General features: G+C 36.9%; 1 protein-coding gene across 1 annotated transcript in view; it reads left to right on the top strand.

The window, feature by feature from the left end:
• Positions 1-967: 967 nt before the first annotated feature.
• pins (G-protein-signaling modulator pins) overlaps positions 968-27,391 on the top strand; it is a 187,151-nt gene continuing 160,727 nt past the window's right edge. Inside the window, exon 1 of the mRNA XM_090404957.1 lies at positions 968-1,067. The gene's annotated coding sequence lies outside the window, so the exon portion shown is untranslated. The remainder of the gene's footprint in view (positions 1,068-27,391) is intronic.

The raw sequence follows: 27,391 nt of genomic DNA, 5'->3' as shown, positions 1-27,391 counted from the left end.
GCATATTAAAATTTTAATACCATTGATATTACATTGAAATATTTGATGGATACAAAACATATGAGGATGCGTATTTGATCCATAAGATTTGAGCCGGTAAGGTGGTTAATCCAGATTTTATACACTCCTCCTTTATTTTATCAGACATTCGGTGTAGATTTTCTTCTGTGCTTGCAAGTAATGCAATGTCGTCTGCAAATTTTAAATTTGTCACATTTTCCCCATATATTTTGATTCCGGAGTCTTCATTGTTTAAGGCCTTACTGGTTGCTTCTTCCAGTGTAAGATTGAACAGGTCTGGTGACAGATTGCATCCCTGTCTTACTCCGCTCTCTGTTTGGAACCAGTTGGTTAAGGTGTCCTCCATTCGTACTGCACTTTCAGATTTCTCATATAGATTCTTTATTATTCTTATGGTTTTTGGAGAATTCCAAATTCTTCCATAGTTCTCTTCTACGGATTGAATCAAATGCCTGACGAAAGTCTATGAAATTTATGTAGCAACTTTGGCTGTACTCTAGTGTCTTTTCTATTAGCTGTGTTAAGGTGAATAGTTGATTAATTGTGCTTCGCCCTGGTCTGAAACCGGCTTGTTCTTCTCCTAGTGTTATTTCTATATATGGCTTATTTTTTTTTTATTGCCAATCTATAAATCATTCTGCAAAAATTTATCCTATTATTTATTGACTATTGCTGTATCCATTTTTGCACCATTAGCAAGCAACTGAATAGTTCCTCTCAAATCATTTCCTAAATTAATTAATTTTTTTAACAATTTTAATAATAAAATATTTTATGAAAATACTTGTTATTTGATATCGTTACTCTCGAAGGTGGCATACAAATGTAAATGTTTGGCGAGAGTATCACTTAAACAAATATGTGTATATGTTGTTAATGTTCGCTTGAACTTTCTATGCAAATAGATCTGGTTTGAGAGTAATATGTCAAGAGGCTTTATCACATTGCGCTTTGGTTTTCGATATGTGTTTGCACACATATTTCCTGCTTATTTTTATGTTTCAACGTGCAAGAAACATTTTTATTAACACACATCATTACATCAGGTATTTTTTTCATGTTTCATTATTAAACATCATAATCTTATTTCTATGAGCATTATATATTTCCCATTACCAAAGTAACGAACATTTACGATGCATAGAAGCCAGAACCAAAATACCGTATCCGATCATCAGTTTACAAAGCATCGACTGATTAAATTGTTTTTCTTTAAAATATAAAGGCATTGGTTACGTGACTGAATGGGTAAGCTGGTATGCAGTCACTTATTAATACTCACAGATAGAATTTATATTTTTATTATGTTCTGTCGAGTCGTTTTCGACTCCTGGTGATCCTATGAACATACATTCTCCATTCAGATCTGTCCCTGACCATGTCTTTCAGAATTTCCAAGCGCATTCCAGTTGCTTCTGTAACTCCATCCACCCATCTAATTCTTGGTCTTCCTCTTCTCCGGCTTCCATGAACTTTAGCAAGCATCATCATCTTCTCCAGACTCATTTACTCGCATAATATGACCTAAGTATGACAATTTTTGCTTGATGATCATAGTTTCGAGGGAGCAATCTGTCTATCACTGATTTATTGGTTTGCTTTGCAGTCCATGGTATTCTTAGTAAGCGTTTCCAAACCCATAATTCAAATGCATCTATCTTTCTTCTTTCACTCTTTCTCAGGATTCAACTTTCACATCCATTGCTGTCACGATTCTGATTTTTGTTGCGATGCCAATATCGTTATCTTTAAAGATCTTGCTTAAATTTGTTATTGCTTTATTTCTGAGTAATAAATAGAATAGAATAGTAATAGAATTTATATATTATTATTTTTATTATTATTTGTCACCTCCAGGGAGTCCAAAGACTCATCCAGGGAGGGCATTCACTCTACAACTCTGCTTCCACCACTCACAATCCACCAACTGATCGCAACTACACCAATGCCATCTACCGCCGACCACCACCACTAGTATTTCCACAGACAATCACAAACATCCATGCCCACGACGGGATTCGAACCCACAGCCTCTTGACTGGATAGCGTGGCGGCACACACATGCAATATATGGCGAGTGGCGGCACACACAATATATTAGCAGAAGGGTGTCTAGGGAAGGAAAAGTGAGAGAGACAGTTCCAAAGAACAGATATAGATGGGATGAAAGAAGAGGAAGAGAAGTTTAGTTTTGTAGGTTTTCAGGTGTTGTGCAATACAAAACAGTTAAAATCCTTTCCAGAGAAATGTGATGGCGTTCAATTTTACTGGAAAGAGATAAATCATCTGGAGAATGAGTTGCCTGTTCACATGCAAAGAAAGTTTTATTTTGGCTTATTTCAAGAATGCAAATCTTTCTTTTTGTAAAAGATTTAATAGCCTTTGTCATAAATATATATCAAAAACTTCTTCAGCTGAAATCTACTGGGACTTTTCATATTTTGAAATTCTTTGAATGAGGCCCATGTTTAACACCATCTTTCATTAACTCATCCGTTGCTTTTTCATAACTGCTGTAAAACCTTGCCATGGGGAAGCAAGATGAAGAGAGAGAAAGGAGATGGCCTTCCAGATGTGCCATTTTCAGCTTTTGTTGTTAAGGTAACAATAACTAAAAAACTTATATAACAATAATAATTGGTTTACAGATCAAGTGTTGATCAATTTTATTAAATCAAACCAACTAGTTTCGCCACACTTTAACTGTTGTACACGCGATACGTGTTTCACGCACGTTCGATACTATTCTATTTGTAATTATTATAGTCAATTTTTTACAGTTATTTTTGTCAGTTTTGCAGTTATGCATAATTTGAGATTGTTTAAACTTATAAGTGTCCTGAAGATGCCAACAGTTAAAGTGTGGCGAAACTAGTTGGTTCAGTTTAATAAAATTGATCAACACTTGATCTGTAAACCAAATATTATTATTATACTAATTTATGATCAAGAAAATACCCTCATGATAAAAAACTTATGGTTACTGAAAATATTATTGTATCGATCCTTAAACTCATTACTGACATTGCATTCACAAACATATCTGGCATCCCTCTTCCTCTTGTTCACCACTCTCAAGTGAGAAGAAAACCTGATATCTCTGCCAGCTACACTTTTAATCAACTTCAGGGGTGACTGTGTTCTTTCACCTCTTGTTATATAATATATATACATATATATATTGAAAATTTCCCCTTGTATCTATTGTATGCAGCCTATTTTGTCATTTCCCCTATCAACTAGTTTTTGTCACCTATAAACCTTCAACCTACTTCATACAGTTAATAGGAATTTTGATATATTGTATTTTAACTTATGTGAAAATTTGCAAACTAAGATTTTAAAATTCTCCTCTCAGTCCACAATTTGAGAAATGCTGCTGTATAGCATAGGGTGTATGTCTTTGTTCTCTGTTTGGTCTTTTCCATGCACACCATACAAAGCTTGATTATAGGTTACATATTTATATTTTTGAGAGAGAGAGGGGATGGGATAGTTGGATCCGGTCCACCATAAGGAATGTGAATAGTTGCTAGTGTACTGACTGTATTATCCATTCTGAAGGGCCATATTATGGGCCACATACACCACCATCTTTTCCACCAGGTGATGGAAAAGATGGTGGTGACAGTATGCACAAGCAAATAGAAGAAATGGGTGGAAGGAGGGTGATTATTATGGGAGATTTCAACTATGGTCGCATTGATTGGAGTGAGGAGAGGACACACGGGAGGAAGGAACTGGATTTTATGTGGTTATTAAGGGATAACTATCTGCGACAGCATGTAATGGAAAATACAAGGGGTCAGAGAGTGCTTGACCTAGTAATTACATCTGAGGATTTGGCTGTAACAAATATGACCACATTGCCACCAATCGGTGAGAGTGATCATAGGGTCTTAACTTGGGAGGTGGCTAAAGGTGTAGAATTTTCAATTAAGACAGGGTACATGTGGAATTATCGGGCTGGAAAGTATGACAAACTTAGGAGTTTGATTGGTTCAGTGCCATGGCATGTACAACTGCAAGGACTAGAAGTTGATAGTGCATGGGAGGTAGTTAAGAAGTGCTTGTATGAAGCAATGGCTGACTGTATACCTAGAGTCCGAATAATAAATCAAGTAGGGGTTAAATGGATGAATAACACCATTAAGCTTGAGTTGCAAAAAAAGAAACAACTATGGAGGGAATTTAAGGAGAAGGGTGACCGGCAGGCACATGAACGGTATAAAGCGCAGGCCAGAAGGGTGACGAGTGTGGTAAGAAAAGCAAAAAAGGATTACAAAAGAACATTGGCCATGCAGGCTAAAGAGAATCCTAAACAGTTTTTTAGATATGTAGCAAGTAAAAGGAAAAATGTACATGGCAGATTGATTTTAAAGAATGCCAATGGTAGGGAGGTAACTGAATCAGTTGAGATAGTTGAGTTACTGAGTGAGCACTTTGCAAAAGTGTATCATCCAGGTGGTGACATTGCAGAAACGAATAAACCAGTAGATTATACGGGAATTGTGGTTAATGAAGTGGAGGTGAGTAGTCTATTGCATAACCTCAATGTCAATACATCTGTGGGATTGGATGGTATACCAGCTCGTGTTGTACGAGAAGCAGCTAAAGAATTGTCAGTACCCTTGACCATTTTGTTTAATTTGAGTCTCGGGTCTGGGTTAGTCCCGAGCGGGTGGAAAGAGGGGAAAATAGTTCCACTGCATAAAGGTGGTTCCAAGACTGCTGTTGTAAGTTACCGACCGATTAGCATATCAGGAATCATTGTCAAGGTCTTAGAGAAAATAGTCAAGAGGAAAATACAAGATTGGATAGAAGAAAATTGGATACTGTATCGGGGACAGCATGGTTTTGTGAAGGGTAGGTCATGCCTCAGTAACTTGCTCACGTATTATAACACAGTGACGGCTGAACTGGATAAGGGTAATGGGTTTACGGTGATTCTACTGGACCTTGCCAAGGCCTTTGACAGGATTCCACATGGAATTCTAATCAGTAAATTGCAGCATATGGGAATGGACATAGGGTTGGTGAGATGGATAGGAGGGTGGTTGACGGAGAGATATCAGAGAGTGGTTTACTCGGGAGTAGAGTCCACAAGACGGCCTGTGACTAGTAGTGTGCCACAAGGATCTGTTCTTGGACCACTGCTGTTTAATTTGTTCATAAATGATATAGAAAATGATCTGAGAGGAACAGTTCATTTGTTTGCGGATGATGCGAAGTTGGGTAGGGCAATAGTGAATGCAGATGACGTCAAAATTTTGCAGGATGATTTGGATAGATTGGAGGTCTGGGCTAAGGAGAATGGATGTCAGTTTAATGTGGCAAAATGTAAGGTTATGCATTTTGGGGTGAAAAGATTGGCGGCAGTTTACTGCATTGGTGGAACCCTGCTCCAGGAAATTGATGAGGCACGAGATTTAGGCGTGTTGGTAGATAAGGAATTGAAATTTAGGGGACATTGCAAAAGTGACCAAAACAGCTCATCAAATCACTTGGTTGCTGAAGAATACGTTGACAAGCAGAGACAAGCAGGTTATTGTTCCTCTGTATTGAGCCTTGATAAGACCCCATCTAGACTACTGTGCTCAGATTTGGTCACCTAGGTTTCTTCTTGATGGGGAGGAGGTGGAGAGGATCCAGAGGCGAGTGACCAAGATGATAGCAGGTCTGTGGAATGAACCGTATGAGAACAGGTTGAGGATTTGTGGGTTGCAAAAATTGGTTGATAGGCGGAGGAGGGGAGATATGATTGAGACATTCAAATTACTGAAGGGTTTCTATAAAATTAATTCAGAAGATATTTTTGAGAACAGGGCTGGTTGTGGGAGGACTAGGGGACATCCATGGAAACTGGGCAAAAGTGTGGTTAGTAAAGGTGTTAGAGCTGGGTTCTTTACTTTTAGAGTAGTGAATGAGTGGAATGCGCTCCCTGAGTCTGTGGTGGATGCTGTGACAGTGAATGAGTTTAAGGCGAGGTATGATAGATACTGTATGAATGTCAAATTGTTGTGATGAATATGATTTGGGGCCTCCCTCGATGAGTCTAATGACTCCCTGGAGTTGCCCGTAATAATAGTAATTATAGCTGATGAATCTGCCGTCTTGTTTCAGCAGAGGCAGTTATTATCTTTGCTTTGAAATTAACCTATTAAGTCCTATGTGGACTTAAATTTTTTTTGTATTGGGAAGCCAATTTCAACAATGCACACTCAAAGGAGTGTCATTCATCCCCTTAGTATATTTTTTAGAGATACATGCTCTCAGCATTACTGTAGACCAGTGTTTTCCAAAGTGTGCTGCACAAACCCCCATGGTTGCAAGTGCTTTATTTAATTCTGATTACCTTTTTTTGTGTGTGTGTGTGTGTGTGTGTGTATATATTGCAGTGCTGCTGCAGATAAATGCAGTTCTATTCTGTAATTAATTTTCATTTTTTAATAACAAAATTAAATAACTAAAAAATCCACATGCATGGTTGAAACTATCTGCATTAAAAGTTTAAATTCAAATAGTTTGTACCATAGGGTGAGATCACTCTGCTAAATTTTATAATCATTCATATCTTAAATTGTAATGATCCTCAGCGATTGTTTCACAAAAAAAAAAAAAAAAAAAAAAAAAAAAAAAAATCTTGATGGTTCCATGTACAGCTAAAAATAAAAATATCTATTTCATCATACTTTTTTTATTGAAAATTTAAATTTTGCAGCTTTTTTTTGTCTCGGCCTTGTGTTGGATTCCTGTAACTAAAAATGTATTTAATAATTAATTTTTTTTTCTCATCCTTTTTATTTATTATTATGTAAACTCTTAAATAAATTGTTCATGTTTAAATGAAATATGACCTCCCAAATTTCTTTTGCTTGAGAGTACTGCTGTAAAATTTAGTTCTGGTGTACTAAATTTTAGTATACCAGTACTGAAATTTAGGAAACACTGCTCTAGACAATTATTACATGCACTTAGCATGATAATCTTCAATTATGGGGGATTTTTCTTTCTCTATACTGCTTTCCACTTGTGCCAATTAAGATAAAAACTCACTCTGTCAGTCTGTTAGCAGCTTTTTAGTGCATACAAAGCAGAGTAATTTATAATAATTTCTTAATTAGGATGTACAGATGGCTCAAGAGCTGAGTCATTTTTTGGATCTGCAGCAGTTCTTCCTGACCACATAGTCTGTAGTTAGATCTCATTTGAATTATACCCCATACAGCTTGTATTTCAACAAGTGAAAGAAAACCACTACTAAAGATATGACTTATGCAGACACTTTGAGTTCATTACAGGCCATGTATTGTCTGCTGTGCAACCCGCATCCGGTATTCTATGAAATTCTACAGTTATTTTAGCAAATAAAGTCCCGTAATCTAGATGTTCACTTGTGCTAAATCACTATCACATTAGAATCAAAGGAAATGAGAGAACTGCACATATAGCTGCTATATATGCTAGAAGATGTGAAAAAGAAGAGTGAGAAAGTTAAAGTTGAGTCTGTTACCATGGTAATAAAGAGGTGAGTTGATATGGAAAGCAATGAATATGAATGAGTCGGTATGCAGATTGTGCAGGGGAATGGTGTGGAGCGAGTTTGATGGAAAGAAGGATTTCTATAAGGTGGATGGCTTGCATTTGAATGGATTTGGGATGAGGAGTCTTGAAAGTGTTGTTCAGTGAGAGTTTAGAAGTTCAGAGGAAATTAGAATGTTTGGAGGTGGGGGGATTCAGGTTGGCATGGGTCCAGACAACGTGGAGGTTAGTAAGTTAGAGAGTGATCACATAATGTTAAATGTAGTACCCCAGGTTCTTAATTTTAGTAGACTAAGCTATACAAGGTGTAATGGAAGTTGTGGGATGAAGGGAGTATTGTAATACTAATGTCAGAAATATTCAAAGTAAGGGTAAGGAGTTTTAGCATTGCTTAGTTCAACTTGGCCAAAAGTTTATGGGCATTATTAATGAGACTTGGTTGACTAAAGATGATACACTCAGGAATACAACGCAAAGGATAAAGTATCCTTAGTGAGGACAGAAAGAACAGGATGAGAGATAGAGGTTTGCTAATAATAGCAGAGGAATTGAAGCCAAAATGAGTGGAAGTGCATCAGGAAGACAGGGATGCAGAGCACAGTTTGCTTGAGGATATCTGTGAGATAGAGGCCAACAAATGAAATATGCAATTGGTTGCTGTTATAATCCAGGGGTATAAGAGAAAATATAGATGACATGCATTGGCAAATTAGCATGATGAGTGCAGGTAATTAATCAAGTAATTATTATGGGGGATTTCAGCTATGGGAACATAGATTGGGAGGAGGAATTATCACAAGATGGGAAGGAAATGGAATTTATAAATAGCTGTAAATTTAATGTGGCCAAGTGTAAGGTGATGCACTTTGGGAAGAAGAGAAGAAGTGATCACAAGCTGTGTGATTGCTGAACAGCAGGAAACCGATGAAACCAGGGACTTGTGGGATGATCATGGACAGGGAGGTTGAAGTTTAGAGGACTTATTATGAAGGTAGCCAAAACAGCTCATCAGTTTGTGTTGTTGAAGAACACACTAACAAGCAGGAATAAATTATTGTTCCCCTATATAAGGTCACATCTGGACTACTGCACATGGATCTGGACACCTGGATTCTTTATGGATGAAGTGGTAGAGGGGATTGAAAGGCAAGTGACAAAGATTGTGGCATCAGTCTTTTGTCATAGGGAGCATTTGGTGGAATGCTCCTTATGAGAATAGATAGTCTGTGGGCTTCAAAATTAGTTGATAGATGAAAAGAAGAGAACATGATAGAAGCATATAAGTTATTAAAGGGGTTTTATAGGATTTATGTTGAAGACATTTTTTTCAGTACATGATCAGGAATGGTTAGAATGAGGGGCACACATGGAAATTGTGTAAAAGTGTTATCATGGGTGTTAGGACAAGCTTTTTTGCTTGAAAGTGGTGAACGGGTTGCCAGAGATCGTTTTCAGTGAATGAGTAAGGAGAGGTATATCTTGCAACGAGTCTTCTAACTCCATGGAGATACCTGTATAATAATAATAATTACTCTATACAATATTTTGTAATAAATAATAAAATATCAGTGTACACTGCTTCTGTGCACTTATCAGTAAAATAATCAGCTGAAAACACATGGAGCAAGAGTAATTATTCAAAGCTTCTGCTTTTTTTTTTTTAATATGATGATTCATTGGATGAGGCAGGAGCAGCTGGTCATCAACAAATTCTTCAAATTCAGGAATTGCAACAAAGCATTTGATGGTTTATACCAGGGTTCGGCAGCCCGCAGGCCCCATGCGGCCCAAACGTGCATTTTTGGCGGCCCATAAAAGGTTGACCATACTTACATGGCATGTGTCCCGTATGTTGAATTATTTAAATAATACATTTTATAATATGAATAATAAATTAAAAATAATTTTATACCTATACTTCTTGATATCGCTGTGCAACTTGGTGCAAGTCAACCTTGTCAGTCATCATGAGTGGGGATAACAAAGGCGACTTCATCCGATGACAGCTGAGATTTTGGCACACGTTAAAGAATGCATTTTCGTTAGAAAATATCCACAAATTTTATCTATGCTTGCCAAAAAAGCAGGGAGACACACACATATTGTGATGCATAATATATATATTACATTGTTTTTACGTGATAATTTTTCATAATAAAAATTGATAACTCAAATATTTTTTTCACTTAATTAAACGCTTGCAGCCTGATTATTAAAAATAAAAGTTGAATGTGGCCCACGAGTCTGAAAAGGTTGCCGACCTCTGGTTTATACCATATGCATAACTTTGTGAATAGTTAAGTTTTAACTTCAGGGGGAGCTAGGTGACAGCAGGAGTGGGTCTCTTTAAAAATTTGTACATTAGGTCAGACATAGTCTACATAGTTTGCCTTTTCTGGTAACATAGTGCACAATGTTACTACTGTATTAGATGAAGAAATAGAGATGCATGAGAAAGAGTTTGAATGGTTGTTGCATAATCTGGATAAGAATTCAGCAGTAAGGACACATGGAATATCAGCATGTATGCTTAAGGGCATGTTCAGCCAAAATTGGCTAGGTCTTTGACATCTTTATATAACTTGAGTCTCAGGAAAGATACCACAGGAATGAAAAGAATATATGATAGTTCAGTTGTACAAGGGTGGTGCAAAAATCATTGTCTGACTAACAACCTATCATTTTCCTGGTGTGATGAAGATTTTAGAGAAGATGTTAAGAACTCGCATGCAAAAATGGGTAGACAGATAAGCTATACTCTGTAAGGAACAGCATGAGTTTATTAAAGGTAGGCCATGTTTTAGGGTAAGACATTTGATAGGATACCACATGAAAGCTGTTGTATAAACAAGAGAATATGGGTTTGGAATATAAACTCTTGACTTAGATAAGTGGATGGTTGACAGATAAGTATCAAAAAGTGGTATATAGTGGGTGTTACTAGTTTAAGGTGATCAGTGGTGTACCCTGGGGTTTAGTCCTTTGACCATTGTTGTTTAGTCTACACATTAATAACATCAGGAAGGATCTAATGGGAGATGTACAATTGCTTGCTGATGCTACAAATATAGGCAGGGCAATCAGGGATGCTACTGAATGAATATACATGAAATAGGCTGTAAATTTGGGCAAGTGAAAATAGCTGTCAGTTTAATGTTGGTAACTGTAAAGTTATGCACGTGGGAATAATGAACTTTTCAACTACATATGCTAATGGAGTTATGCTGCAAGAAACTGATGAGGCTAGGGATCTTGGCATAAAAGGATGAGGAAGTCATTTTGCCTCTTTACAAGGCCTTGATAAGACCACACCTGTATGTGTGTGCAGGTTTGGTCTCCTAGGTTCCAAGGAGCTGCAGAAAGGGTGCAAAGAATCCTGAGTTACAAAGATTATATTGGGATTATGGAATGTAAGTTATGAGGACAGATTGTGAGTATATAGACTACAGACTTTGATTAGGAGGAGGAAGAGGGGTGATATGATTGAGAGCTATAAATTTCTGAATGGGTGTCATAAGATATCGTCTGATGAAAATTGTCATATGAAAGGTGGGGAGAAAACATGGTGGCATCCATGGAAGTTAAATTTGTTCATAGTTAAGAAAGGGGTAAGAGCTAGATTTTTCTTTCCAAGAGCAGTGAGTGAGTGGAAGAGTTTGCATGTTGAAATAATGAGTGCAAGGGAAGGTATGATAGCTGGTTTGGGTGATATATATATATAGCCTCTTTCAATGATTCCTTAACTCTCTGTCTCTGATGATAATACAGACTCTGATTAGGAGGAGGAGGAAGAGGGGTGATATGATTGAGAGCTATAAACTTCTGAATGGGTGTTATAAGATATTGTCTGATGAAAATTGTCATATGAAAGGTGGGGAGAAAACATGGTGGCATCCATGGAAGTTAAATTTGTTCATAGTTAAGAAAGGGGTAAGAGCTAGATTTTTCTTTCCAAGAGCAGTGAGTGAGTGGAACAGTTTGTATGTTGAAATAATGAGTGCAAGGGAAGGTATGATAGCTGGTTTGGGTGATATATATATATAGCCTCTTTCAATGATTCCTTAACTCCCTGTCTCTGATGATAATAATAATAAAAACAGGTGTTTGCCATGCAGGAAACGATCTAGAGGAATACCAATGATCTAGATGGATTGATTTAATCAGAAGTGTCCTAGAAGCCTGACATATTACTTGTTAGAAGAATTGGAGTGCTGATAAGTGATATTCGTTTGGAGGAAGAGTGTTGATAAGGAGATGATTAATAATCTTATTGTGTACATCCCTTGAGGGTACATATTAGGGAATTAATGATTATGATGAGAAAATGAATCCTGTTACTTAAATATAAAGAGCTAATAAGCTTCATTTCGGCGATATAAACATTATTTAAATTAAGGGGATATTAAATCCCACATTGTTTTAAAACCGAATAAGAAACTCAAAGATTGGAATCAGAGAGTTTCTTGCCGAATATAGTAAACTATAAAGTATCGGCGACCGCTAGCGTGAGCTAATGCAAGTGACCCTAGTACGTAGTACAATACCGGACAACTCGTAGCAAAGGTGGTGAAGTTCTGATCACTATTCTTAGGTATTTCCCATAATGTAAAAACACATTTCCCAAGAAATGTATGCTGTTATTACATTATGGTGGAAGGTCACTACCCAGACCGGTTTCAAGACTTTTTTGAGGCTTTATCACTGAGTAGCTAGACCAATTAATACCAAAGTGTATAGCGAAAAGAACTTATATACTCCTCTATATGAGTTTCCAAACAGGTGCAACCATTAAGTTACTTAAATATAAAGCTTCATTTCGGCGATATAAACATTATTTAAATTAAGGGGATATTAAATCCCACATTGGGATTTAATATCCCCTTAAATAAGGCTGAAACTGGTCTGGGTAGTGACCTTCCACCATAATGTAATAACAGCATACATTTCCTAGGAAATGTGTTTTTACATTATGGGAAATACCTAAGAATAGCGATCAGAACTTCACCACCTTTGCTACGAGTTGTCCGGTATTGTACTACGTATTAGGGTCACTTGCATTAATCGCCGAAATGAAGCTTATTAGCTCTTTATATTTAAGTAACTTAATGGTTGCACCTGTTTGGAAACTCATATAGCAGAGTATATATAAGTTCTTTTCGCTATACACTTTGGTATTAATTGGTCTAGTTACTCACTGATGAAGCCTCAAAAAAGGCTGAAACCAGTCTGGGTAGTGACCTTCCACCATAATATAATAACAGCATACATTTCCTAGGAAATGTGTTTTTACATTATGGGAAATACCTAAGAATAGCGATCAGAACTTCACCACCTTTGCTACAAGTTGTCCGGTATTGTACTACGTACTAGGGTCACTTGCATTAGCTCACGCTAGTGGTCGCCAATACTTTATAGTTTATTATATTCGGCAAGAAACTCTCTGATTCCAATCTTTGAGTTTCTTATTCAGTTTTTAAACAATGTGGGATTTAATATCCCCCTTAATTTAAATAATGTTTATATCGCCGAAATGAAGCTTATTAGCTCTTTATATTTAAGTAACTTAATGGTTGCGCCTGTTTGGAAACTCATATAGCAGAGTATATATAAGTTCTTTTCGCTATACACTTTGGTATTAATTGGTCTAGCTACTCACTGATGAAGCCTCAAAAAAGGCTGAAACCGGTCTGGGTAGTGACCTTCCACCATAATGTAATAACAGCATACATTTCCTAGGAAATGTGTTTTTACATTATGGGAAATACCTAAGAATAGCGATCAGAACTTCACCACCTTTGCTACAAGTTGTCCGGTATTGTACTACGTACTAGGGTCACTTGCATTAGCTCACGCTAGTGGTCGCCAATACTTTATAGTTTACTATATTCGGCAAGAAACTCTCTGATTCCAATCTTTGAGTTTCTTATTCGGTTTTAAAACAATGTGGGATTTAATATCCCCTTAATATAAATAATGGAATCCTGTATTACAGTTTGAAGGTCTAGATTATGTAGATGATAGTTTTGATATCAACAAAACACACTAATAGTTTACACAAGTAAAATCAAAAGAATGGTATAAAACAGTTACGAATTAAAGATGCCAAGAAATTATATTCTTGGTTTAATCCTTTATTCAATTGTAAGCAAACAAAGTTTGCACCTGAAGTACTTTCAGGACTGGACATCTTGTATAGAGAAGCTAATGATTTCACATCGCTTGCCTTAGTACATAATGCAAAGCACATATCCTTATGGACATGTATAATACTATGCATGATCGAAATGGTCACTACCCAGACCGGTTTCGAACTTTATTGAGGTCTCATCAGTGGGAGCTAGTGTTTGATACCAAAGGGTACTGACAAGGATAATAACACAAAGATTGACAAAAGTAAATACTGCTTTAGAAGATTGAATAGTATATGGAAGTCATCCAAATATTTTAATGAAACCAATATAAAGATACTTAAGTATAAAGAGCTAATAAGCTTCATTTCGGCAATGAAAACATTACTTAAATTAAGGGGATATTAAATCCCGCATAGTTTTGAAACCGAATAAGAAACTCAGAGATTGGAATCAAAGAGTTTCTAGCCGAATATAGTAAGCTATAAAGTATCGGCGACACTAGCGTTAGCCAATGCAAGTGATCCTAGTATGTTTAAAATCCGCATAGTTTTAAAACCAAATAAGAAACTCAGAGATTGGAAGCAGAGAGTTCCTAGGAAATGTGTTTTTACATTATGGAAAATACCTAAGGATAGCTATCTGAACTCCCTCCACTTCTGCAACGAGTTGCCCAGTATTGTACTACGTACTAGGATCACTTGCATTGGCTAACGCTAGTGTCGCCGATACTTTATAGCTTACTATATTCGGGAAGAAACTCTCTGATTCCAATCTCTGAGTTTCTTATTCGGTTTTAAAACTGTGGGATTTAATATCCCCTTAATTTTAGCAATATAAAGATATTCAGTAGCAATATTAAGGCCATATTATATGGATCAGAAACATGGAAATTGAAGTAATAACAGGGAGTCAAATTAGTTTTCGAACAGTGTTTAGGTAAAATATTGAAATATTTTGGCTCCAATATATAATAAATGATGATTTATATAAACAGGAAGAGCAAAAAAAAAAAAAAAAAGTTTTCCATTGAAATAAAAAGATAGAAATGTATTGGACATTTACTGAGAATGGACAGAGGAGAGGAGAGAGATTCCAAGATTTGCTTTGACATAGATTTCTGAAGGAAAAAGAAGGCCTAAGCCAGGGATGGAGAACTAGTGGTCCTTAGGCTGCATGCAGTCTTTTTGCATATTTTATCAATTATGCATCTTTTGTTTACAAATGATACAGTCTCAACAGCATGTATTTTAATTAATTACATTTAAAAAATAGTTATTCTTAATTTGTCATTACAGGCCACTATGAGCACTTGGCACAACTGCAGCTTACATCAGAAAAAAAAAAAGAACAGTTTAAGTTTATATGTGAGATAGTACCATTGAATAAAGGTGGCTTCAAGACAGAAGCAGCAAATTACAAACCAATTAATATTATTATTATTATTATTCAGGCCTCCATGGAGTCAAAAGACTCGTCGTGGGTGGTCCTTTCTAAGAAACACAAGTCTGTCAAGACTCATCGAGGGGAAGACCCCCCCCACCAAGAAACACAAAGTCTATCATACCACTCATTGATCTTTCTCGCTCTCACCACTCCATCAGGCAATGCATTCCATGGTTCAGCCACCTTCCATGCAAAGAAACCACTCCTCACCCTCTTGCTCACAGTTTCTTTTCGTAACTTCCAGGGATGGCCTCTTGTCATCACTCCTTCCCGCTGTTCAACCAAGCGAAAGAATTCCCCAGTGTCAACCCTGTAACCACCTCTCAACAGTTTAAAAGTCTCAATCATATCACCTCTCCTTCTTCTATCCACCAACCTCTGCAGCCCACATTCCCTCAGCCGATCCTCATAACTATCATTGTACAGTCCTGAAACCATCTTTGTTATCCGCCTTTGTACCCTTTCCACAGTTAATTTATCCCCTTCAAATCCTGGGGACCAAATCTGAGAACAATAGTCCAAGTGTGGTCTGATCAGGGTCTTATACAACAGAATAATAACTGTTTTATCTCTGCAGGTCAGTGTCCTTCTCATTATTGCAGCAATCCTCTGTGTTACCTTCACCACCTTTGCAATATGTCCTGTGCAATAAATTTCAGGTTTCTATCAATCATCAACCCCAGATTTCTTGTCTCCCCTACTTCCTCCAGTATAACTCCTCCCATAAAGTATACAGTGTCCCATCGATATTTCCCAAACCTCAAGACCTTACATTTTGCTGCATTAAACTGAAACCCCCATTCATTTGCCCATCTATCAAGCTTATTCAAATCCTCTTGCAGGGCTACCACATCTGCACTATTACTAATAACCCTTCCCAGCTTCGCATCATCCGCAAACAATCAAATATCCCCGTGCAATCCACGGACAATGTCATTGATATAAAGGTTAAACAGTATAGGTCCCAGTACTGGAATCCCACTTGTAACCTTCTGCCTCTTCGATATTGTTCCACCATACACAACTCTCTGATACCTATCGGACAGCCAATCCTGAATCCAGTTGACCAATCTGACATCCAGACCCATGTGCTGCAACTTAAATATCAGCTTATCATGTGACACCCTGTCAAATGCCTTTGCTAAGTCTAGGAAAATGGCAGTATATGCCTTTCCCTCATCTAATGCTCTTGTAACTTTATCATAAAACTAGCATATTGCTAAAACAAAGCGCCCCTTCACAAATCCATGTTGATTCTTACTGATAACATTACCCTCATCTACCCAATGCTGTATATGGTCCCTCACTACTTTCTCCAAGATCTTACTAACTACTAATGACAAACAAACTGGCCTATAATTAGACACTTCCAGTCTGCTACCGCCCTTATGCAATGGCATTATCTTACCTTCCTTCCGTTCCATGGGCACCTTTCCCACAGCCAGACTTTCGTTGAAAAGCCAGGTCGAGGGCACTGTCAGTTTCTTAGCACATTCTCTCAAAACTCGTGGTGAAATACCACCAGTCCCACAGCTTTACTAACATCCAAAGTACTCAGTATGTGGAACACACTCTCCTCCTGCACCTCTAAACTTCGAACCTGCTCTCTCCCTCTAGTATTCAAATTGACTCCTCCAGGATAAAATACTCCAATAAAGTGTCAATTCCACTATCCTGTGCATCAGTCACTCTATTCCCATTTTTATTCTATAATGTCATTATTCCACAGTCATTTCTCCTCCTACTGGCCACATAGCTAAAAAATTCCCTAGGATTTTCTTGGGATCTTAGGGCCAATCTCCTCTCATATTCCAGTTTCGTCTTCCTTACCATACTAGTCATTCTTCTGGCCTGTGTCTTATACTCTTCATGCATCTTCTCTTCTCCAGTCTCCTTATATCTCTTCCACAGACTCTTTTTTTGCATGCAATTACTGTTTAATATTGTTTGTCATCCACTTTACTCCAAATCGTGTCCTCTTCACTTGTGGAATACCGCTTGCCATTGCTGCTAACAAATATGCCTTCACAATTTCCCAAGCACTAATGATATCCCGGCCTTCCAATTCCTTCCTCCATGAAACTTCCCCAAGTTGACGTCTAAGACTATTATAATCACCTGCTATATAATTCCACATAAATTTCCGTCTCTTTGATACTCCTGCATGTCTATTCATTTTCCAAGTCAAAACCATATGGTCACTATCTCCAACTGGTGGGAGAGATGTCATCTCAGTTATTAGGAAGCCACATGGAATACTAATCCGTAAACTACAACATATGGGAATGGATATAGGATTGGTGAGATGGATAGGTGGTTGGTTGATGGAGAGATATCAAAGAGTAGTTTATTCAGGAGTAGAGTCCAAAAGACGGCCTGTGACTAGTGGTGTGCCGCAGGGTTCTGTTCTTGGACCACTGCTGTTTAATCTGTTCATTAACGATATAGGGAAGGATCTAAGTGGAACAATTCATTTGTTCGCTGATGATGCAAAGTTGGGTAGGGCAATAGTGAATGCAGAAGATGTCAAAGTCTTGCAGGATGACTTAGATAGATTGGAGTTCTGGGCTAAGGAGAATGGATGTCAATTTAATATGACAAAATGTAAGGTTATGCATTTTGGGGTGAAAAGATTAGCAGCAGTATACCACATTGGTGGAACTGTACTCCAAGAGATTGATGAGGCCAGGGACTTGGGAGTGTTGGTGGATAGGGAGATGAAGTTTAGGGGGCACATTGCAAAAGTAGCTAAATCAGCTCATCAACTCATTTGTTTTTGAAAAATACCTTGACGAGCAGAGACAAGCAAGTTATTGTACCTCTGTACCGAACCTTGATAAGACCTCATCTCGACTACTGTGCCCAGATTTGGTCACCTCGGTTCCTTCTTGATGTGGAGGAGGTGGAGAGGATCCAGAGGCGAGTGACTAAGATGATAACAGGTCTATGGAATGAACCATATGAGAACAGGTTGAAGATTTGTGGGTTGCAGAAACTAGTTGATAGGCAGAAAAGGGGAGATATGATTGAGACATTCAAATTGCTAAAAGGATTCTATAGGATTAATTCAGAGGATATTTTTGAGATCAGGACTGGTGGTGGGAGAACTAGGGGACACCTATGGAAGCTGAGCAAGAGTGTGGTTAGCAGGGGTGTTAGAGCTGGGTTCTTTACTTTTAGAGTGGTAAATGAGTGGAATAAGCTGCCAGAGTCTGTTGTGGTGCTATGACGGTGAACGAGTTCAAGACATGGTATGATAGATACTCTGAGAATGTAATCGCATAGTTGTGTGGACATGATGTATAGGGCCTCCCTCGATTAGTCTAAGGACTTCTGAAGTCGCCCGAAATAATAATAATAATTAGCTCTTCTGATGCTATAACCAAATCCAAAACTCTTGAATCTCTTGTTTCCTCTGTTACATGTTGCTTAAAACATTTGTCACTCAAGAATTCTAGAAATTTCATTCCCTTATTGCTACATGCACCTTCCTTTCCCCAATCTATACTGCTGTAGTTATATTTGGAATAATTGTTAAAGTATTGGAAAAATCAGTGAAAGGCGAAATACAACAGTGGGTTGTATTAGATAGGATGCAATACTGTAGTGGGCAGCATGGTTTTGTAAAGGGTATGTATGTCCTGTCTTTGTAACTTATTCACATTTTATAAGGTGACAACAGAAATGGATAGTGGTAGTGGCTACACCATGATACTCTTCGACTTTGCTATTTGACATTTGACAAAATACCACATGAGGGAAAACTAATGCAGAAACTGGAGCAAATGTGAATGGATATGAGGCTAGAAGCATAATTGGGGGGGGGGGGGTTGCTGACAGACAAACACCAGAGAGTAGAATGTGGTGGAGTGGAATGTAGGAGAATGATGGTGGTGAATAGTGGAGTACTTCAGGGTTCGGTGCTAGTGCCACTACTCTTTAATTTGTATATCAGTGACATAGGGAAAGATTTAAGAGATTATATTCAGTTGTTTGCTGATTTTTCAACTTCAGGTTGAAAAAGTTGTACATGGTGTAATATTGATGGTATTGGATTGCAGGAAAATCTAGAAACTTAGAGATAATGGGTTACAGTTCAGAGGGCACATTGCAATAGTGCAGAGAGTTACTTAGATATTGATAAACATGCTAACAAGCAAAGAGAAGGAAGTTACTATCCCTCTTTATAAGTAAATTGTGCAGTAATCAAGATGTGGGTGAATCATAGATTCACCCACATCTTGATTACTGCACACAGATTTGGTCACCTGGGTTTCTCGAGGACCAGGAGGTGATTAAGAGGATTCAGAGACGAGTGACCAAGATGATGACAGATTTGTGGGTTACAAAGTTTGGTTCATTGGCAGAGGAGAGGTGACATCATAGAAACTTTTTAAGATATTACAGGGGTTTTATAAAATTGATGCAAGTAAAATTTTTCAATATATGACAAATAGTCAGGGAACTGGGAACCATCCGTGGAAGTTGTTTAAGATACAACTTACACAATTGGTTAGTAGGGGTTTGCAGACCAGACTTTTTGCATGGAGAGTGGTGTGTAAGTAAAATGGATTTCAAGAATTGGTTGTGAGTTTCATGATAGTGAATGGATTCAAGGAGAGATATCATTGTTGATTTGGACCTCTCACAATGAGTCTCTGGACTCCATGGAAATGCCGTAAAATAATAATAATTTGTGTTGCTATATTGGAATGCTATCTTGTGCATTATGATTTTATAACAAGCTGAATGAATAGAAGTTTTTTTTTTTAATTCCTTAATTAACTTTGTAAAATTTTATTTGATATCTCAAATATGCCAAACACGAAGAAAAGAACAATTAAGGAGGAGAATAGAGTATTTAATGAAGAATGGGAGCTGCAGTGCAACATGATTTCAATTAGAGATAAAATGGTGTGTTTAGTTTGTGATACTGTGATTTTAACAGTGAAGAGATACAATGCTCATCGGCATTATTATTCTTATTACATGAATTTTATTCTTACTACGTGCAGGAAGACATTCTACTCTACTTTGATAAATACATCTCTCCCTCTCCACTACTACTTAATTCTGTAAATTGTGTGTTTTCTGAAGGCCGATTTGTGGAATGAAAAATTCAAGTTTCCAGGAGAAAAAAACCCTGCTACCTCTGTATGAGATCATCTAATTCGCCTTCAATTGAAAAAGCCCATATAAGTATCTCCTCATCATGACGAGAATCAAACCCAGGTCTTTTTCAATCAAAGGGCACAATGCTTTGCTGTTTTTCCAGTTGCGCTATGAAAGTACATAATAGTATGCATAAGGACTACAGATATGAAAAAAATTGGAAGAACCATGAAAAATCTAAACTTTTAAATATGAAGCTTCAAAAAAAACCCAACAACAGTTATGTCAAGTGATGACAGGATGAAATATTGAAATTACCGAAACTTATAAAGTAGCACACGTACTTGGGAGATAAAGGTAAGCTTATATAGGAATGTGGAAATTATAAAACAGTGATTGTTGCAGTTGTAGTATATCTAGATTCAGATAAAGTTAATAAATCTAAACCATTTCTTTTTTCAAAAAGAACTATAACCAAACAACAACATGAATTAGTTGTCAGTGTTATGGAACAGCTTCAAAAATGTGCCAAAATGAAAATATATAGTTAGTGCATGAGAGTTAGTTACGGGGCATGAGGAAGCAATATTAATTGTATTAATTGTCCCCCCTTCTTACCTAAGGTAAGGAGGGTAAATCATGTAGGAGTTAGATGGATGAGTTACATCATTAAGCATCAGAAAAAGAAATTGCTCCGGAAGGTATATAAGGAGAAAGGTGACCAGTATGTTAAGGAAGGCAAAATCAGATTATGAGAAGAATCTAGCCGATCAGGACAAAGGAAATCCCAAAGAATTCTTTCGTTGTGTAGCAATTAAAAGGAAGAATGACTACAGAAGATTAACCTTAATGAGTGATGGTAGTCAGGAGCTTACAGAAGCAAATAAAATAGTTGAGTTATGAGTAACCACTTTGCAAGGGTATATCATCCAAGTGAGGTTACTGCTCTAACATATGTGATAGACACTAATTTTGTAACAGAGGTGGATGAATTGGAAGTTCTCAGGATATTGCAGAATCTCAATGTAAATACAGCTGTGGGATTAGATGGGATATCACCTCTGGTTTTGCAAGAATGTGCAAGAGAACTGGCAATGCCTCTGACTAGTCTCTTTAATTTAAGTCTCAGCTCTGGTCGAGTTCCAAGGGAGTGGAAAGATGGCAAACTAATTCCCTTATAAGGGAGGTTCTAAGACTGCATTAACAAGAGGCAGTCATGCTTTAGTAATTTACTAACTTTTTATAATAGTGACAGCTGCATTGGATAAGAAAAATGACTACACGATGATTCTGCTGGATTTTGCAAAGGTATTTGATCGAATACCACACAGAACTCTGCTCTGAAGATTAGAACTTTTCTAATCTGAAACTGGTTATGTGGATAAGAGGGTGGCTGTTGGACAGATATCGAAAAATGGCGTAAGGAGGAGCAGAATCAAGGCGAAAGAAAGAAAATGACTAGTGGTGTGCTGCGAGGTTCAGTGCAAGGACCTCTACTGTTTAATTTGTACATAAATGATATAGGAAACAGGCTGAAATGAAATATTCAGCTGTTTGTTGATGATGCAAAATTAGGTAAAGTAATAGTTAATCATGGATATGTGGAGAGTTCACATGACGATTTAAATAGGCTGTCAGTATGGGCAAAAGATGATGGGTGTGAGTTTAATGTGGAGAAATGTAAAGTTATGCATTTTGGGAATAATAAATTACAAGCTGTGTACCACATTGAAGGAACTGTATCCAGGAAATAGATGAAGCTAGAGATTTAGGGGTGATGGTAGTCAGAAAGCTAGTTTAGAGGACATATTGCTGAAGTAGTTCATAAGATTACTTGGCTGTGGAAGAACACATTAACAAGGTAGAGATAAAGAAATTGTAATTCCTCTTTATAAAGCCTTGATACATCCACATCTGGATTACTGTGCTCAGGTCTGGTCTGGTCTCCTGGGATTTTTTGGGGGACGAGGGGAATATGATGGAAACATTTAAATTATTTATGGGATTGATGCAGGGGAAATGTTTTACCACTTGACTAGAGGGGTCACAAGAGGTCATCCCTGGAAGTTGACTAAAGGCACAGTCAATAAGGTTGTGAGGACTAGATTTTTTGTTTGGAGAGTTATGAATGAGTGGAATGGGTTGCCAGAGTCAGTTGTGAGTGCTTTGTCTGTTAATGGGTTCAAAGAGAGGTACGATAGATTGTGTGGATAATTTGGATCTCTTGCAATGAGTCTTTGGACTCTACAGAGATTTCCAGATAATAAATAATAATAATAATAATTTTTCAATTGCACTAGATGAGTCCACTGCTTTACTGACTAAGCACAAGTTTTATTTTATATTTATGTCATTAATGCAGATTTTAAATGTTATGTGGAACTACTAATTTTGGCTGCTTTCTTGAGGAGAACACATGGAATTGATATTCTTAATATTTTCAAAGATAAATGTTGAGAAGCAATACTTAATTTATGTAATTTAGTAAGTGTATGCACAAATCATGCTCCTTCTATAAGAGGAAACATGAGGGATTTGTTGCATTGCTACAAAATGACATTCACTATTCTTATAACTGGATTTCATTTTATTGTATATTACATTGGCAGAAACTTTGTACCAAATCTACTATTTTAAAAGACACATTAAGGAAAGTTATTGATATTGTTAACTATATTAATAACTTTCCTTAATGTGTCTTTTGCTTCAAGGCAATACCAGTTTCGCAATGTGTTTCAAATTGATGAGGAAACATTAAGCGTGATCTTATCACACAAAAGGAATCCAGCTATCACAGGGAGGTGTTCTATAAAAAAGTTTTAGCTCTATAAAAACAAATTACGAATTTTTACTTGGAACAAATTAAATCTTGTGAATTTTTTAAAGAAGGTTTCTGCAAAAATGCTGCAATTTTATGTGACAATGTCAAAACCAGCTGAATGTTTGTCTACAAAGCAAAATTAAATCATTATATGAAATGCAGCAGAATATTCAAGAATAATTTAAGAAGTAGTTGATTTTTTTGAAACTTCTCATCAAGCCTGTAATTTCAGTTGAACATTTTCTTGAACTGCCAAAGGTAGTTGAAGAACAGTGCTCTAATGAAGCCTTAAGAAACTGTGATATTAATGAATGCAGCATTGTCTTAGACTCATTGATTGCAGAATATGACAGGTTCAAATATTTTGAGAAACATGATCTTACACTAAAGCCTGGCTTTCCACTGACATCTCGTTGATGTCTTTAGTGCACCTGAAAATTTACAAATATAGCTGATTGAGCCCTCAGAAGAAGATAGTATATAGTAAAAGCTCTATTTGACAGTAAGCAAGAGCCCATTGAAATATAAAAGAATGCTGTTAAGCATCCAAAAATGTACATGCTCATTGTATGCTATCTTGTTTCAGCACAACCCACTGTTGTGAATCAATGTTTTTTACACATGGTTCAAATTAGGATGCTTGAGATCACATATGACGTTCACCTGGAAGACCAACTGAAGCAATCCTGCAATGTCAAGCAAAGAAACCAAGTGTACTGCTTTTTATCCAGCAGTTCGAAATCTCAAATAAGTAATTATGTTAATTAATTATAAGTAATTATGTACCACTTAGTTAAATTAATGTAAAGCTTGTATGTCTAGAATATAAAATAAAGCGTTTTATTAACTGTTGAGATAGTTTGTAGAATTCAATTCTTAAATTTTTATTTTTTATTTTTTTTTTGTAAATAAAATGCTTTTGAGAGCTTTAATAGATTTTTAATGTTGTGATATCGATATTCATACCGTATGCACATCGTCTCTTTATAACTTTAGCAAAATTTATTATATATGACGTGTGCAGCCTTATGAGGAATGATGCAGAGGACACTGACGTGTCCTCTGCATAATTCCCAGAATACTTTGTGTTATCCTCATAATTTTGGTAATGTGTCCCCTAAACTTCAGACCCTTATGCACTATCCTTTTTTTTATATAATGAAACCTGTGGTGAATTCATCACTAAAAAAACACACGTACTAACCACAGTGATATGTTTTAATTCGTAAATATTTCAAGTATCTTGGGATGAAATATTTAGAATTACTAAATATTTCATCCCAACAGTAATGAATAAAATTATAATAATAAAATTACTAAATATTTCTCAACTGTAATTCATAATTATTTATAAATAATTATGAATTACTGTTGAGATAATTACTATCTCAACAGTAATTCAAACAATACTAGAATAACGTACAGTGCATGATTACAATGGAATCTGAATCTTTTTTTTTTTTTTTTAATTTACTTCTATAACACGTTACTGCACGCATATTGAGATTCCATTGTAATCATGCGCCCTAACTGTATGTTATTCCTAGTATTGTTTGAATTACTGTACTGAGGATGTCTCAAGATACTTGGGATGAAATATTTCCTTATTAAAACTTATCACTGTGGTTAGTACGTGTTTTTTAGTGATGAACTTATCCACTATCATCCCAAGATCTCTTATTTCCTCCACCTCCAATAATATATCCCCACCAAGCATAAATTCTATATCCCCATCTTTGTTTCCCAAATTTTAAAACCTTACATTTTGCAACTTGAACTTACATCCCCATTTTCATGCCTATTCACTCAATTTATTCAAGTCTTCTTGTAAGGCCCCAACATCTTCTCTACTCTTCATAGTTTGTTCCAACTTTGCATCATCTGCAAACAACGAATATTGTCATCCAAATCTTCGCCAATATCATTAATACAGCAATTGCCCTAAAACACACCCCTGAGGAACACCACTAGTTACTTTCCTCTTCCTGGTTATCTTCCTTCTTCCTTCCTCTCCCCCCATACATAACTTGCTGATACCTATCAGATAGCTAGTCTTCGATCCAATGTACTAATCTAATATCCAACCCCATCCACTCTAGTTTGACTTATAACTAGAGCAGATGGGATTGGAAAATATATAATTTGGTAATCTATCAAAAGCCTTTACGAAATCTAAGTATACTACTGTGTATTCCCTCTCCTCTGTTCAAGGAAGCTGTCACCTTATTGTAATAAGTAGATTACTAAAACATGACCCCCTTTAGCAAATCCATGCTGTCCATCAAAGATAATACCATTGTTGTAAACCCAATTCTGGATCCTAGATCTCACCAGTTTCTCCAACAACTTAACTACAACACCTGACACACAAATAGGCCGATAATTCGATGCCTGAGTTCTATCACCTTCCTTATGAAGCAACACAATCTTGCACTCCTTCCATTCCTTTGGAACTCGACCCAGTGCAAGACTCATTAAAAAATTGTCAAGGCAAATGTCAACTCCCTTATTAACATCAAGTTTGCTCAATTCCCTATACACCTCTTGCTCACAACAGTCAGTCTCTCCTCCTCATCATCATCAACTGCTTTCTATGATGTCACATTCACAGAAATGAAAGACCGACCTTTATGAATTGCTCTTTAAGTATCTCCACTATATCTTCCACAGCAGTCCTTATACCATTTTCTCCAATCAATGTCATCTTTCCATAATCCTTTTTTTTTTTTTTTAATCTAGGATTCTTTTTGGCTTCATTAGCTAACTGCTCATACTTCACTTTTGCTACCCTTACCAACCAAGTCACCCTCCTTGCCTGGTTTTTGTCTCACAGTCACTCCCATCCCCATGTAGTATAGCATTATAGGAAGTAAAGAAAGAAACGTATAAAATAAGTATAGAAATCATAATTTTCCATTATGATTTCTATACTTCATTTCCTTGGTTAGATTAATTTTCCAGTCTATTATAGCATTTAGTACAACTGCTACTGATATGGAAATATTCACTCCCCATTCCAATTTAAATTTTCATCCTTTATCTAAGCTTTAGTTTACCAAGAAGCATGCCAAGGCTATCAAGAGAAGAAACAAGCAGATCACAAAATTTAAATCACAATCAATCCTTCTGCCTATAATGAAGTTCAAAGCTGCAAGAAGGAAACCTGTATTATGTCTAATGATAATGGAAAGAGGGGAAAATAGTTCCACTGCATAAAGGAGGTTCCAAGCCTGCTGTTGTAAATTACCGACCGATTAGCATATCAGGAATTGTTGTCAAGGTCTTGGAGAAATTAGTCAAGAGAAGAATACAGGACTGGATAGATGAAAATGGGATACTGTATGGGGGACAACATGGTTTTGTGAAGGGTAGATCATGCCTCAGTAACTTGCTCACGTTTTATAACACAGTGACAGCTGAACTGGATAAAGGTAATGGGTTTACAGCGATTCTACTAGACCTTGCCAAGGCCTTTGACAGGATACCACATGTTACTGTAATCAGTAAACTGGAGCATATGGTTATGGATATAGGGTTGGTGAGATGGACAGAAGGGTGGTTGATGGAGAGATACCAGAGTGTGGTTTATTCAGGAGTGGAGTCCAAAAGACAGCTTGTGACTAGTGGTGTGCCGCAGGGTTCTGTTCTCGGACCACTACTTTTCAATTTGTTCATTAATGATATAGGAAAGGATCTGAGAGGGACTATTCACTTGTTTGCTGATGATGCAAAGTTGGGTAGAGCAATTGTGAGTGCACAGGATATCAAAATTTTGCAGGATGATTTGGATAGTTTGGAGGACTGGGCTAGGGAAAATGGATGTCAATTTAATGTGGCAAAGTGTAATGTTATGCATTTTGGAGTGAAACGATTAGCAGCAGTATATCACATTGGTGGAACCGTACTCCAGGAGATTGATGAGGCCAGGGATTTGGGAGTGTTGGTGGATAGGGAGTTGAAGTTTAGGGGGCACATTGCAAAAGTGGCCAAAACACTCATCAAATCACTTGGTTGCTGAAAAATACTTTAACAAGCAGAGACCAAGATGATAGCAGGTCTGTGGAATGAACCTTATGAGAACAGGTTGAAGATTTGTGGGTTGCAAAAATTGGTTGATAGGCGGAAAAGGGGTGATATGATTGAGACATTCAAATTACTGAAAGGTTTCTATAGGATTAATCCAGAAGATATTTTTGAGAATAGGATTGGTGGTGGGAGGACTAGGGGCCATACATGGAAATTGGGCAAGAGTGTGGTTAGCAGGGGTGTTAGAACTAGGTTTTTTACTTGGAGTGTGGTAAATGAGTGAAATAAGCTGCCA

The sequence above is a fragment of the Typopeltis vanoorti genome, chromosome 1, assembly GCF_054136105.1.
Source record: "Typopeltis vanoorti isolate ZY-2024b chromosome 1, IOZ_Tvanoo_1.0, whole genome shotgun sequence".
Classification (NCBI taxonomy): domain Eukaryota; kingdom Metazoa; phylum Arthropoda; class Arachnida; order Uropygi; family Thelyphonidae; genus Typopeltis; species Typopeltis vanoorti.
The sequence above is the reverse complement of the archived record's forward strand: the minus strand, read 5'-3'. Positions and strand labels throughout refer to the sequence as shown.